The following is a 16,049-nucleotide window of genomic DNA, read 5'->3' as shown; positions in this document are numbered from 1 at the left end:
AGGCAAAAAAGTACATCCAAGTTATGTCTGGATCACAATGTGTTCAGTGAAGGTTAACATGCACATCACTACCTCACCACAATATTACTTCTGAAGATCAGACGGGTTTATTTTTAGTATTGCTAATACACTTGCTTCCTATTTGATATCCAAAAGCTCAGGCAGTGCTCTGAGGCTATTATTAACACAAAATCTTAGCTACAAAATTGAAAACATGTTATGACAGTTTGTTAAAGCAACATTTGCTGAAGAGGATGCCACCAGTTGTTTTTAAAATTCTAATTGTATACAATTGTAATTTATTTAAATGAAATAATAAACTTCGCAAAAATCCGGGGGGGGGGGTCACTCCCATTGTGGCCTGTACACCATCCGCGATAATCAACTTTTGAAAAGCACCCTAAACAAGGATTTAATCCTTGGCTAAAACGATACCCTGAACAGGTAACACGCACCAGTTTTTAGACCTTAAGGTAGTATGAACGGCTACGGTGTCATGGTCAGATTTGCTTGAAAATGATACAGAATGTGGAGATGGGTGAGAAAAACTCACCTGCCAATTTTTATTTTTTTTCCAACAGAGCGTTTTTGACTTATGTAATTTTTTGTGATTGGAAAACCCCATAGACTTTGCACACGGCATGTTTTTGGCATGTTGCCAAGTTCTTCAAATCAGCTTAATTTTTGAAAACAAATAATTTGTTTAAATGTGATTTTCTCTCCTTTATACCCACTGCATCAATCTGGTTTTTAATTTATTTTATTGCACAAATGCTACTTAATAAAGGACAGCAATTTTTTCCAAGATATTGGCCTTAACAAAGGAGATATAAAATGGTAATGTTAGTACTTTTTTCAATTTTCTTGACTTTTTCTAGAAACACTAAATTACCTAAATTCTAGAAATATTTTTGAGCTAACTATAGGTCCAGTTTCAACAAACAAGGTGTCATATGAAAGGTAATCAAATTTAGAAAATTCTCTCGCCAGCTTTTTTTAATTAAGTGTTTCTATTTTAAGTTATATGTGTTTCTAAATTTCCCTAAAATCGAATTTTCTAAAAAATTAGATATTAAGCTTATACACCATCCCTGAAAGTTTGGAAACCATAGCACATTCCATGTTGGCAAAAAAATTATAATGTGGAAAAATTTAGGTAATTTTCAAAAAATAAAGAAATACATAAGAAATGGTAAAATTTTTATGAAACTCTAAAAATAGATGGAGTGAAGACTTATCTTTAGTTTGTTCTAAGTTTTAAATTAATACACATTTCCAATTTGCTGTTGTGGCTATTTTGCTGCAAGCTTTGCAATTTTGCTACCCTTTTTTCCAATATTTCATGTTTTTAACACCCTAAACACGATACGCGTGTATCGTACCTACCCACGAAAAACTACCCTTTTTACGTGTTTTTATTATCGCGGATGGTGTACAGGCCACAATGGGAGTGACCCCCCCCCCGGGCAAAAATCAAGACCTTACTTTAGGTGTTGTGTTTGTGAGAAAATCAGAGATTTTTAATTGAAACAAGTTGTTTAATTCATAACAATGATTAGTCAAACTTGCTTATCGCTGAAATACCTTGCAATCATTGAAGCATAAATGGACATTTATTATTTGGGATATACATCTTATTCAAATTTCCATACGTGAATCTTTGAAATGTCCATAGCATCTACCACGGCCCTGCACTTCTTAGATCGCCTTGATAAGAGTTCGAAGCCCTGTCGTCAACAGAGGGCAGTAAACTCGAGGTAAAGCATTGAGGTAAAGAAAATCCCATATCGCGCTAATGAGCTGGGCAGTAACCGTAGAAAAAGCTCGTTTCTGGCGAAAATTGACAAGTAACTTGCACAAATTTTTAGATACAGTTACTATAAGGTCGTGCGATGTATTCAAACCATTTGTTAACCATTTCTGTTTTAGGGAGCAATAATTATTTATCATGAATATTATTGTCATGTTGATGACATCATAGTTACTCGCATTTTGTTCATTTTTAAATTTTGAAACATTTAACGCTCAAAAGTCACACAAAATCAATCACATATATTTTCTTTATTTCACCAGAGTGTCCTTGCCAAGATTCTAGCATCAGACCATGCGCTTTCTCAAGATACAGCCTTCATAAGTGTTAGGTCACTTCTGTACAATTCTTATAATTTGTTTCATGCATACAAATAGCGATGCACGTTTTTGTTATGTTTTTGATAGGTTTTCATGTCCGATTTTAACGATAAAACATTATTCCCTATAGAAAAACAATATGGCAAAAGATACAACAGTTTGTAACATTCTCCATGAACTTAACCATCTATGTTTGGATTGTGATGTAATTAACGTGTGTAATGAGATTTTCTCTTTCTGAATCTGACTTGTAAAATATTATTTTTCATCACAATTTCTTATCAAATTCATACATTTCTGGGTCAAAAGTCAGGTAAAACACTTTGTGGTTTTGAAATTTGGTTTAGAAATAACGCTAATAAAATCATTTGGGTTGATCAAGCAGTTGCTTTGTATGATTTTCAAGGCAATATGCATAAATGATGAATCTGCATGTTCATAATTTTTCACTTTAGTAAGCTCGTCTTTTGACCAACGTTCATTATTGATCACGGGTAATATTGTATGCGATTGACATCAAAGAACCACATGTGTATGAGCTTGTGCATTGAATTGAATTACACAATGGTTATTCAGGTTATTGATCGCTAGATGGAAGCGAACATGATAAATATTACGTAGGATTCCATGCCCGTGCGGGGATTTGAACCCTAGCGACCAGAACTATGAACACTTTGAAGTGTTAGCACCTTGCAGGGCCGTGCTACCTCATTAACGATCGACGCATTGATGATATACTGGACTGAAATAGCAATTGTATTTGCTTACTTCATTTGTCTAATAGTGAAAACTAACATTTAGTGGAAAAATAAAAATCTTGTATTTTATGGAATGTTTCTCGTCACAGACATACTTTAACATACTATAAAAAGCACACATGAATCTGTAGGCTTGCTTTCTACAAGGCAGGGGAAAAGATCAGATTACAACACATACTTTGTGGTATGAGCCATTATAAGTATATTATTGTTGAATAATTCAAAATTGATTTCTTAATGTGGATTTTTGTTCTGGAAGCAGAATGTTCACATCTCTGAACGTGTTTGTTCAATTCTAATAAATGGGGGTTTCTGCACCAAAATGGTAAGGTTCAAAAAATAATGTACAGTAAGTAAATACAAACTAAAATTGAAATTGATTGTGCCTGATGACAGGGGAACTCCTTTATGCTTCATTCATCACACTTGAAGCTTATTTTAATAAAAGGCTGCTTTCTGTTTTATGTTTAAATATTGATATTTAATGTATGATATCATTGATATTTAATGTATGATACCCCTGATATTTAATGTATGATACCATTGATATTTAATGTATGATACCATTGATATTTAATGTATGATACCATTGATATTTAATGTATGATACCATTGATATTTAGTGTATGATACCATTGATATTTAGTGTATGATACCATTGATATTTAATGTATGATACTATTGATATTTAATGTATGATACCATTGATATTTAATGTATGATACCATTGATATTTAATGTATGATACCATTGATATTTAATGTATGATACCATTGATATTTAATGTATGATACCATTGATATATAATGTATGATACCATTGATATTTAATGTATGATACCAACTTGGCTTGAAGAAATATTTGATTAAGAATAAGGGATGAATATCCTACCTTGCCGAAGCAGCCATAGGTCTATGTTGTTGTGATTGCATATATCCTGGTTGGGGTTGGCCTGCCATTGGCTGCATCATGCCCCCTTGTCCTCCCTGTGGATGGCTGGCATAATGTTGGTTGTAGTTAGAAGACATCATGGCACCACTTGGTTCTTGCATTGGAGGTTGCTGCTGCATCATCTGCTGGTTGCCATAGCCACTGTAACCGCTTGACGTCTATGATATTAAGAAATAAACATTGTGGATTTTATTAAGATAATATGAGGGTAGGAGGATAGAGTTAGCCTGGTACAGGAACACTGGTGGTGCTCACGGTTGTTTGATGGCATGTAAAACTGAGTCATTTTTAAGAAAAGTTGAACAATGGTGGTACTATTTATCTAAAATTTGGTTTGCATCTTTACAAGGGGTAGGCACTTGTAAAATGGTATTAGAACATCAGCAGACTAACAAATGACAAGGGAATTTTCAGAAAAACTTTTTATCATGAAACGTAAAGTACAACTCATATTATTTGGCTAATTCAAATTAAAAAAATATATATGTAAATAGCGCCCTCAATTGTCACACAAAGGTACGGTTTATAGAATAAATTTATCACAAACAAGCAGAAAAAGGTGAATAATTTGATATAGAAACAAAAATATATGTTAAAAATTGCTTCCTAATATATGTGCAGTTTATTAGTGTGATAGCTGTTGGTATTATTCAAGTCTAGAATTAAACATTATAATGTTTTGTTAGAAAAAATTAATAAATGATCACATCAAACATCAAGTTACTGTAGTAAACTCTAGAACTGACTACTCAAGTAACCACTAAAAAAATAAACAAAATGAAGTCTTTGCACACCTGTTGACAACTTGTATGTAAATCAAGTAATCTCCCTGGGTTGGCAGGGGATAAAGTATAAAGAAAAATTAGCTTTAAATAGATACTAGTTATGAATAAAATATGATCTTAAATGTCTTATATTTCCTTTCAATATTTCATATGAATTTAGCCATTAGTATCTGACATCCCTCCTTTCACTGCGGCAATAAGCATCGTCAATAGACTCTACATCCTGGATCTACACCATCACTTCCATTTCCCCATCATAATAGGGACTTTTTTGTATTTTTTCTTATTATTCATGTTACATAGTGGAAATGAAATATGTTTTGTTTGCTACAGTAGTACTAAACACCTACAGGGCTGTCTCAGCATATTAAAAGGGAATTAACGATCATAAACATGAGTGGGGAAACTCAAGTAGTTTCTCACAAGCTTAGAATGGGAATCCAGATCATGAAGGTGATGGCATGAAATGAAATCAGACCATTTTCCTGTAACTGATAAATGACGAGGTCCATTATAAATAATAGCGATACCATTCCTATAATGCAAACAGCAGCTATTGCTTGTTTATGTACATTAAGATGTTCTTGCACTCAAACAACAGCCCTCTTAATAAAACCCCTTGAATAGCTACGTACTGGAGGTTGTCCACCAGGCTGCATGTGATTCATTGGTGGTCCACGGCTGTTTTTAACGTCTACTTTTATCGAAAACAACGAAAACTGAGGGGGTAAACTATTAGTCTCGTATATACGTTTGTGGCGTGTCAGACGCCTACACAGCGAATGCCCACCGTTACTGATGAGTACGTTGAAGATATGGACTCGTAATACATATTACGCTTTAAGCTTACTGAAAGTTAAGTTTTTAAGCTTACTGAAAGTTAAGTTTTTAGCTTCCTTAAAATCCCATTAGATCATGGTTATATAATAGTTAAAGTGTCCAATACCTTCAATTTAACAATTATTTTGTCTCTAAGCTAAAGCAATTAATGTAAGTTTAATTGAATCTATTCCAAAGTGAAAGTCCGATTCTTGAAGACCCGGTCAGTGGCCCGAATGTAGACGGGTGGAAAAATTCGGTCTTTTTTTCACCAAAACATAAACTGTGACGGTGAATCTGAACATACCGGTACGCTATTTTAGCCTATTTAACATCGTAAAGAAGTACGACACAGCAAAATGTACAATTTACTCCAGATTTTAGGCCCCGTAAAAATAAGTTACCTAGCTGGTTAAAATAGACTAAAACTTATCGTGTATTGTTGCGTACATAATTGGTCTTTCGTATGAGCTTAATGATGAAATCGGAACATACCGGTATGTTATTTCAGCATCGTAAAGTACTACGGAACCCAGTACAAGGCATTAGACAATGTAGCATTTTATCGGGAATAGAGCATTTAGTTACGTAGCTGGTTGAAACAATCTAAAACTCATCGCGTAGCGTTACATTTATAACACGGACCAAATTGGTCCTTCGAAAGAGTGCGACGATGATATCGGAACATACCGATACACTATTTCACTACGGAACCCGTAAATTGCTACGGAACCTGTAAATTGCTACGGAACCCGTAAATTGCTACGGAACCCGTAAATTGCTACGGAACCCGTAAATTGTTACGGAACCCGTAAAATGCTACGGAACCCGTAAATTCCTACGGACCCGTAAATTGCTACGGAACCCGTAAATAACTACGGAACCCGGTACAAAAAAAATGTAATGTAATGTAATTTGGCCCGTAGAGCATTTAGTTACGTAGCTGGTTGAAACAAGCTAAAACTCATCGCGTAGCGTTACATTTGTAAATCGGACCAAATTGGTTCTTCGGAAGAGTGCGACGATGATATCAGAACATACCAATACAATATTTCGGCATCGTAAAGAACTACGGAAGGACAAAATATAATGGAGAATTTATCGAGATTGGTAAAAACAAGCGAAAAGTCATAGCGTATCGTTACGTATCTCACACGAACCAAATTAATGCTTCGTAAGGGTTTGACAACAAAATCGCAACTCACAATGATTTCAGTCGGCGCACACACACTACATGTTATACTTTTTCTTCTTCTTCTTTACGTATACTGTCCAACACCCCTTCTATTCCAAAGGAGTCAACCGGACAGGATGTGGTGGTGCGCTTTCTGCTTTGTTGTTACTTTCTTGCTGCTGATGTCTTGAGATGTTCTTTGACTGCCTCTTTGAAGTTTTCTTTGTCCGGGATTATTGTAAGATTACTTGGTAAATTGTTCCAATCAATTAAGGTTCTTGGTATGAAGCTGAATTTGAAACAGTCTTTATTTGTGGTTATGGGGATGAAGTTATTTGCTGAAGGTGATGTGTGCCTTAGACTCCGTTTGACCGGACGCAGGGCTTTTTGCACTGGGATTGCGAGGTGACCCGCGATTGCCTGATGAAAAATGGTTAGTCTTGTTGTTTTTCTCCTGTCGCTGAGATTCTCCCATTCGAGTTCTGTTTTCATCGCTGTTACACTTGATCTCCTTTTGTAATTACCAGTTACAAATCGTGCAGCACGATTTTGGATTGCTTCGACTTGTTTGATTTGGGTTTGAGTATGGGAGTCCCATACAGGCGAACAGTATTCTACCATCGGGCGCACAAGCACTTGATGTGCATTGGGCATGAGTAAAGGTTCCTTCTTTAAAACCCGAGAGATCTGTTTGCTTTTGCTGAAATTCTGTCTACGTGTGAGTTCCAAGTTAAATTGTTGCTGATGTCTACCCCTAAGTACGTATGTGATGATGTTTCATGAAGTATTGTATTGTTTAGTGTATATGAGAATATATGAGGTGATCTGGCGTGTGTGAAACGCATTACAAAACATTTTTGAGCATTAAAATCCATTTGCCATGTATTCTGCCAGTTTGTCAATGTATCCAAGTCCCTTTGTAGTCTGCTAGCGTCCTCTGGCCCAGCAATTTTGGTATACAATATGCAATCATCCGCGAATAGGCGAACATGGCTTTCAATGCCCTCCGGGAGGTCGTTTATAAAAAGTAGGAAATCTAGAGGTCCAGTGACCGTGCATTTTGGGTTTCTATAGAGTTTACATGTACATGTACTGTATGTACTGTAGTACAGTATAGTGGCTATAGTGCGTGTATTATCAGTACATGTCATATCATTTCTGCAAAGTATATGGACTGTGACACTGTTATGCTCGCACAAATTATTATCACTAGCGGGACACCCGCGCTTCGCGCGGGTCCCCGCTAGATGAGTAAATGGAAGCGTTCACTCAAACAGGAGGAATTACTGTACAGGTAGACTCATTGAAAATTCCTCATTCCTTCCGAATCATCTTGGTAATCTAGTAACCCCATACCGTACCCTAAACCACAACCCCGTACCCGTAGGACCTATAATCCATCCAAAGTAGGCCTACCATTTTGTGCCCTTCTTTCTTTTCTTTCCCCTCCTGCGCCCTTACGATATTTATGTCTTCGTAGGCCTAATCCCGTTATCCCATTATCCCGTATCACCATAACCCCGAGCGAAAGTTGGCTATATATGCGCACGCCGCACCCGTGCGTGCAAGTCAAGCGGCGAACGTTGTGTACGCCTACGCGCTAACGGCGCGGTTTATGCTAGACATGTGGACGCGTTGGTTGGCATTGTCCGTAAACAAACTACCGCTATAAATTTGCCCGAAAAACTCACTTTTTTGCTGATTTTGAGGCCAATACTTGACCGTTTTCAACCAAATAAACTTTAAACACATTGTCGTCTATTCCTCGATTTCCCGTGTGAATTTGGCGACATTTGGATCGAAACTGACGGAGCTTTTCCGTTCACACACCCACAACATTCCCCTATTTATAGTAAGATTAGCATCTGTTTTACTTGTAAATAAAACGAGGATGATTATTAACTGTTTTTATGTTCCAATATTCTGACTAAAATACGCTATAACGTACGGTATGATTCGCATTTTGTGCAGTGAATTTAGTGATGGTGTACGGACATAAGTTGTCTATTATCAAGCATCTAAGGAGTGTGAACGGTAACTCTTGGATAGCATTTTATCTAAAGCTTCTGGTTTACTTGAAAAAATTAATAAAATATAATTGGGAGTGTTTTTGTGGGTCTATTCTAGTGATCAAAATGGGCTATTTTCAACTTCGAAAGGACATTTCGTCGCCATTATCGGCGACCGATTACATTCGGTAACTATGTAGGGTTGGGCGGTATGGGAATTTTGAGTCAACAGTACCGCTATACTTTGTGTGCTAATTGGTATCGGTAGTTTTAAATTATAACTCTTTGTATCGCCCAACACCACTTAAACCAAATAAGACTCCTTAAGTCAAAACTGAGGGCGCTCTAGATAAAAGTTGACATCACGCATAGGCGGCGAACGGCCGTGGGTCCTTCCTGTTGTCTTGGGTTATAACCACCTTGAAACATTCCTGGATTACCGCCTTCCATATTGGCTGTATGCTGTCTCAGGTGCTCCTTTATTAACCGTTTTTGCATCAATTGGTACTGGAATGACAAAGAATAAAATGAAAAGAACATAATGGTAAGTAAATTATCATGTGTATGGTGGATTTATTAATATATCACCAGTCAAAAGCATAGAATGTACAATACAAATGAAACAAAGCAATACAAAATTGGTTGACCATTGTTGAAAAGGAAATTGCTTTTTTTTAATACAACAAAATAAATAAGTGAGCTCCGGCAAACTGACTTATGTGGCAGTCTGATACAATCAGGCTTTAGCCAATAATTGTCAGCCTGAGATACAGAAAAAAATATGGGGCAAATAAAAACAAAAGATAAGAAATTGGAATGAAAAAAGCTTTTAACTTTGCCTCCAAATATGCTGAATAATACACATGATTGCTGGGCATGTTGGTCATGATAACTCAATTTTCTAAATGACCTCCTTTGGCCTGATTGGATCAGATCGTGTCATATATAACAAATTGAGTGAAAAAAATATCACAACCGCAAGGGATTTCACCCATTCACTCAATTAAAAATAATTAGGAAAGAGACTGGTGAAATGAAATGTCCTTCTACCTAGGATTATCGGGATTTATATTGAATCTTCAAGCAAAATATAGATATGTCTGGCGACTGTGATATTATTATAAAAACTGCTATCAGTAAATATGACTATATTTTCACTATACTTTAGTACACCTCAAGTTTGGTAGTGAAGATAATACTCTTTGGATGTATGAATGTAAGCTCTGTGCAGTTAACTTTATGGGCACAATTCCATACCAGCAAAAATACACATTTACATCACTATATTGAAGGCGATCTATAAACAACAGAAACTATAAGGTTAAAATTGACATATTTATTTCCTGCTGCAGGTGTTCAAAACCAAGATGCCTGCTACATTAGGCACAGCAACAATTACGGGAGTGCGCACTGGAGCACATGCAAGCATGTGACATAGCATTTGAAAATAAAACATCATCTTGAAATCTAAGTTTTTCTGTATCATTGCATATGGATCTATATCCATGATCAATTCAGTGATTCCCTGCTGTGCTTGAGATCTCATCGCTCACTATTTTAGCCATGCAGAGTTGATTTCCCTTGGCTTGTAGTGAGCATGGTTGATGATCCATATAAACCTGTCTTTTCTCCATGCTGCTACTCCAGTTTTGTCCTACGATAGGGCACTATCTGTAATTTACCAAATCATAAAATCTAAAAAAATCATTAAAGGAGTAAGGAGTGCCGACATACTCTGTAATTGAAAACACTCAAGTCGAACCAATAAGGGTGTAATTTGCCATTGTAGTCACCATTGAAGGTGTTTGTCTGAACAGACATTTATAAGCACCTGGATCATTCTTTTAGATTCTTTCAAGATAGAATATTAGAATATTATGAGAAGAAACTTCTTTAAACTCAATTCAGACCCATATGTATGTTAAATCTTGCTAGATGCAGTCACAGAAGAAGCAAATGTTAGTTATGTTTAACGAATCAATTGGGCCATTCTCCGAGATGTCAAACAGTAACCAAGGTAACATTGAATCCTGTTGTAGACTAGAAGATTGTTCAGAAATGTTTGTATATCCATGTGATTTGATTTAACCTGATTCATCAATATTCTTAAAAATGTTAAAAACATGTTTAGTTTTATGCAAGGCTACACTGTCACCAAGGCAAAATGTCCCAATTATTTTCACTGACTTAGCTTTTGTAAAACCAGGCCAATAATAATGCAAACTTGTATGAGGCAGCATAAACAGATTGTCAATGCAAGATAAATCACCACCAATTAGCACACAATGAAGATCCTTTGAAACATATTTGGTTGTCTTACACACAAATATATATGTTGCAGCCCCCAGGTGTACACTGATACCTTCAATGAATTCCAAATCGTCCAGACAGTACTAATTTTTGTCAAAATTGGTGTGATCTGAAATGTTCAATCAGATCATCAGTGTGCCAGTTTAGAATTGTTTTGCCAAAGATGTTTTACTCGCTTGAAATGAGTCACCAATAACGTGTTATCATTCGTTAAGAACCTGCGCTGGCCAAGGTATTCAGTATTGTGTGTGGTTCATACCCATCACATCAAATCTTTTACACAGTAATAAACAAAGTCCATTCAATCTTTAAAATCTTTCATAATAACATTTTACACAAGTAATGTAACATTATACTAAAAAACAAGCAATACCGCCTGTATATATATATATATTGACCACTGAAACAAGTGTGGACTTGGAGAAGATACAAATTGCACCCCACTTTGACACTACATTTGCACTACCTCTATTACATAAGTCTATAAGCCCACCTCTATTGCATAAGTCTATAAGTCCATCTCTATTGCATAAGTCTATAAGCCCAGCTCTATTGCATAAGTCTATATAATCCACTGAAAACATCAAAACAAATCAAATACTATTAATCTGTACGAATATGTTCTTTTGTGTAAAGCTCTACGTAAGAACATTGAAAATTGTGAATTTAACAAAAAAACAAGCAATGGGTCAAGCGCAAAAGATTACATGCACCAAAATAAACACTTTAACAGTAGTGTGATTTCAAACTTCCTGTATCTGGACAATCCCATGTAGATTTACAAGTTTACCTGCTACCACTTTCTGTAATTCTACGTTATATCCACTGCTGTCATAGTTCCAACTATAATCAATCACTTACAAATATAAATCCTACTCATCTTGCGCTCCTATCAGATACCTGCATCTGGGGTATCAAAATCTAGATCTTCATCTTCCTGAGCACATTCTCTATAGATGAACAATTTTATCCATGGCACTGGAAAGGATTAATGTTTTGCCATGAATTAGAGGAAAGGCTTAAAATTCCAACAACAAAAAACTTATCCCCGATTACAAATGAAATGTCCATAACACCAGCTTCCTGTGGCATGGTTGTTGATGTTTTTGCCGCATCATTTGGCCATTTCCTATCCTTTGTATTACAGATATTATCTGTGATTTGCCAAACAAGACCACCATAAAATTCATCAAAATTCACACTTTACATTTTCATTGTGAAAGCAATCTGATGAAGACAAAATCTGATATCAAAATACATGAGGTATGTGTACTTTTATTATTGTGTGAGTAAGGCTATCGAACTTCAAAACCATGGTATAACCTACATACACTATAGTTTTATCAGCTTGTATTAAATTGGCGGGAATTGTTAGGCTGTTACCACCACGCCGAAAAGTAGACTCACATCAAGAGTGATATAGTTGACCTATCTGCTCTATATTGTGCATGTTTCAGACAGTAGACAAAGTATAGGACTTATTGGCAATGTTTTATGAAATAAGCATGAGATATTATGACCAAATTGGAATATACATAATTGTTGATCATTTCAGTTAGACAAACTTTGTACAAAAAATCTCAGAGACATGAGATTTGCTTTAACATATTATGATGGTGGTTTTTCAGGCCTTCTGGTCATGTCCATTACATTTCTTTTTGTGTGGGTTTTTGTCATGTATCTGTACTACATTTTGAGAAATAAAGAATTGAGTGTATAATTTGAGTGTTTAAGAATTCAATAGTTCTCCTCGAGTGGTTTGAATTGCACGGGTGTATTCGATTTGGGCATTGGTAATCTAGAAACTTAGATTACATTGAGTTAGTGCTATGAATTTATGAATACAAATCCCATCAATCAGTTACATTATGAAATGTTGAAGATATATAAACTGTATTTTTGGAGAGTCTTCACACAATGTACCTTAGATATTTAATCTAACAATCTAAACACTGAATTTAACTTTGTTCAAACTTACATATTCATTGATTATACCCCATCAAGCCTTGCCATCTATCGGGAGCTAATTTATAGTTTAAGCTTGTTGGATATCCATATTTCTTGGTTTGTGGTTCTTTGTAGCCATGTGAGGAAATCTAGTTGCAGATCCAAATTTCGTGGTCTGTGGTTTCTTATAGCCCTGCGGGGCAATCTAGTTGAATATCCCTATTAAGCGGCGGTTATCGGTGATCTTTCTTGGTTTGTGGTTTTAATTTCCCTCATCAAGCCCTGCCCTCTATCGGGAGCTAATTTATAGTTTAAGCTTGTTGGATATCCATATTTCGTGGTTTATGGTTCTTTGAAGCCCTGTGGGGCAATAGTAGCATATCCAAATTTCGCGATTTGTGGTTCTTTATAGCCCTGCGGGGCAATATAGTTGGATATTAATATTGAGCGGCAGTTGTTGACGATCTTTCGCGGTTTGAAGTCTTAATTTGTTAGATATCCATATTTCGCGGTTTGTGGTTCTTTATAATCGATAGGCCTGCGGGCAATCTGGTTGGATATCCAAATTTCGCGGTTTGTGGTTCTTTGAAAGCACTGCGGGGCAATCTAGTTGGCTATCCCTATTAAGCGGCGGTTGTTGGCGATCTTCTGCTGTTTGTGATTATATTTTCCCTTTAAGCCCTGCCCTCTATCGGGAGCTTAATTTATAGTTTAAGCTTGTTACATATCCATATTCCGTGGTGTGTGATTCTTTGTAGCCTTACAAAGCAATCTAGTTGGATATCCAAATTTCGCGGTTTGTGGTTCTCAATATCAATATTCAGCGGCAGTTGTTTGCGATCTTTCGCGGTTTGTGATTATTAATTTGTGACAATTTATAATATTTATTCCAAATATAATTTCAGTCTGAGCTGTGAACAGAGACACTGATAAATGGGTTTTAAATGACGAAGATGTCATGATAGTCAGGCATGGTGAAAGCATCTGGATGGTGAAAGTAGGCCCTAGGCCTAGGTCTAAATGTGAATAAAAAATCAAAAATGTTTGATGAAAAAAAAATATAATATCACAATAGCAATGGATGTTCGAAATGGTGTTATTCTTGATTTATGACAATAAATTGGTTAATAAAACATTTAAAAAAAAGTGGTGAGAAGTTTCGAACTTGAGCAAATATTCATAAATGGATTAGAAGTCCATGGCCTTAACCGCTTCGCCACAGGGACGTCCCGATATAACAAGGTGTGAAAGTGGAGTATTTATTAATATGAATGTATGCTGTGGTCCGGAAAGAATAAAAGAATTGTGCAAAACTTGATTTGTTAGCGAGTGGGATCCAGAATTTGTATGTAGGGTATCCAGGAAAATGCTAGGGTATATTTGAAAGTGAATCTGAAAAAGTGGTGCGACAGTGACAGCCATGTATGGCTGTAGCAGTGACGAAAGATTGTGGATATCAGTATGATTAGCTATGATTTGCCACTAATTTTGGCTATGAAATACCGCGTGAAATACAGCAAGAATGTTTGGTTATTATCAAACAATCGCATTGACTGTAAGATTGGTGTAACTTTTTGAAATAATGAGTTATTAAAATATGACACTTTAGACAGTAAATAAGATTTAGCATGGTTTTAGATATATTTTGTACCCAGCAAAAAATATCATAGAACAATAGCGTTTTGTTCCGTGTAAATATAGTCATCTGTTTATTCTTCTTTATCAGTCGTTTATTTTTAAAACTTGCTGGTCATGCTACCGCATGACTCTAATGTGTGTTTTTCAAAATAATGAAAATACAAAATAATTATTGGAATATTACTATATTTGCGAACATTTTTCAAGTTTTTTCAACTTCACCAAATTATTAGAAGCTCTACACAGCAATCTGAAACCCTATAATCTATGAAATAGGTAGGTGTATATATTTGAAGTGTGGTACTTTGTACAGATTTTTCATACCACAAAAACTGAGAAGAATCACGACTGACTGCCACCTATATTCAGGCATTGAGGAATAATTGGAGGTATTTGGAATGGGCTCACCTAAATTGCATTCAGATCTAATCACTGCTTCTGCGCGGCACTCACAGTCATGAATGCGATTTGACGCGACGCACTGATAGCATCGAATATGTGACACAAACATGTATTTATCATAAGATTTGACACATAAATGTTTTGGTTTGTATCTGCATGTTGTCGGCAAGGACCAGATTGCTTGCAATTATTCCCCCATAGCTGGCAGTATTCAACGGCAGTATACAGAGCCTGGATTCTCTCCTTCTTTATTTCTGTTCATATACAACCTGCCTACTTCCATAGCAATCTCTCCACATATCCTTAGTACATAGAAAGCATATTGCGCTATGAGCTTTATGCTTGCAGCGCTATCTAGGCAAATTCAATCCAACCAGATGAGGTTGGCAAAAGTGGCTTTGACGTCAAGGCAGAAAGTTGCATGATAGATGCAAAATATTACTTTTTGTGGGGTAGGAGGGGGAAACATGCTCACTATTTTTGTTCTTTTTAAAACTGATAATAAATTGTGGTTTTAGTCCAATTTATGACATAAATTACTTTTTGCACTAGAAAAGGAAAATTAACCTAAATTTCGTAAATATAGCCCGGGATATAACCTCAGCCCATAGATCCTGGAAATTGAGCTCAGCCTCATTTACTTGCATCATGTATGTCAAGAACCGGTTTAAAAAAAGGATTGAATTGTCTACAACGAGATGTGATGAATGTTGAAAAGCATGTGGTGGTGAATTTTAGCTGGCAAGCAAGAAACATTGAATGTGGATCAACTGGACTTGGCAGCTTTGGAGTGGCTATCACATCCTGTCCTGAATGCATCAGTTACAGGATGCGATATTTCACCAAGATGTCTAGAAAACTGTCATAAATATTTTGATTTGACCTTCAGTGTATGACTCCAAGTCATTTACTTGATTGTATTTCAAATCTACATTTCAATATACATTTGTATGGTTCTTGCGCCTGCTGCTGCCACTGCTTCACTGTCTGATAGCTTCACCAGAAAGGTCAACAGTCGGGTAGCTGGTGAAGCATGGTACCAAATATCATTTTTATAATTGCAAAAGTGAAAATCTGCCACCGTCAACTCACTGAATCATCAGTAATTGGGTATGGTAAGTGATTG

The sequence above is a fragment of the Amphiura filiformis genome, chromosome 6 (genome assembly GCF_039555335.1).
Source record: "Amphiura filiformis chromosome 6, Afil_fr2py, whole genome shotgun sequence".
NCBI lineage: Eukaryota > Metazoa > Echinodermata > Ophiuroidea > Amphilepidida > Amphiuridae > Amphiura > Amphiura filiformis.
The sequence above is the reverse complement of the archived record's forward strand: the minus strand, read 5'-3'. Positions refer to the sequence as shown.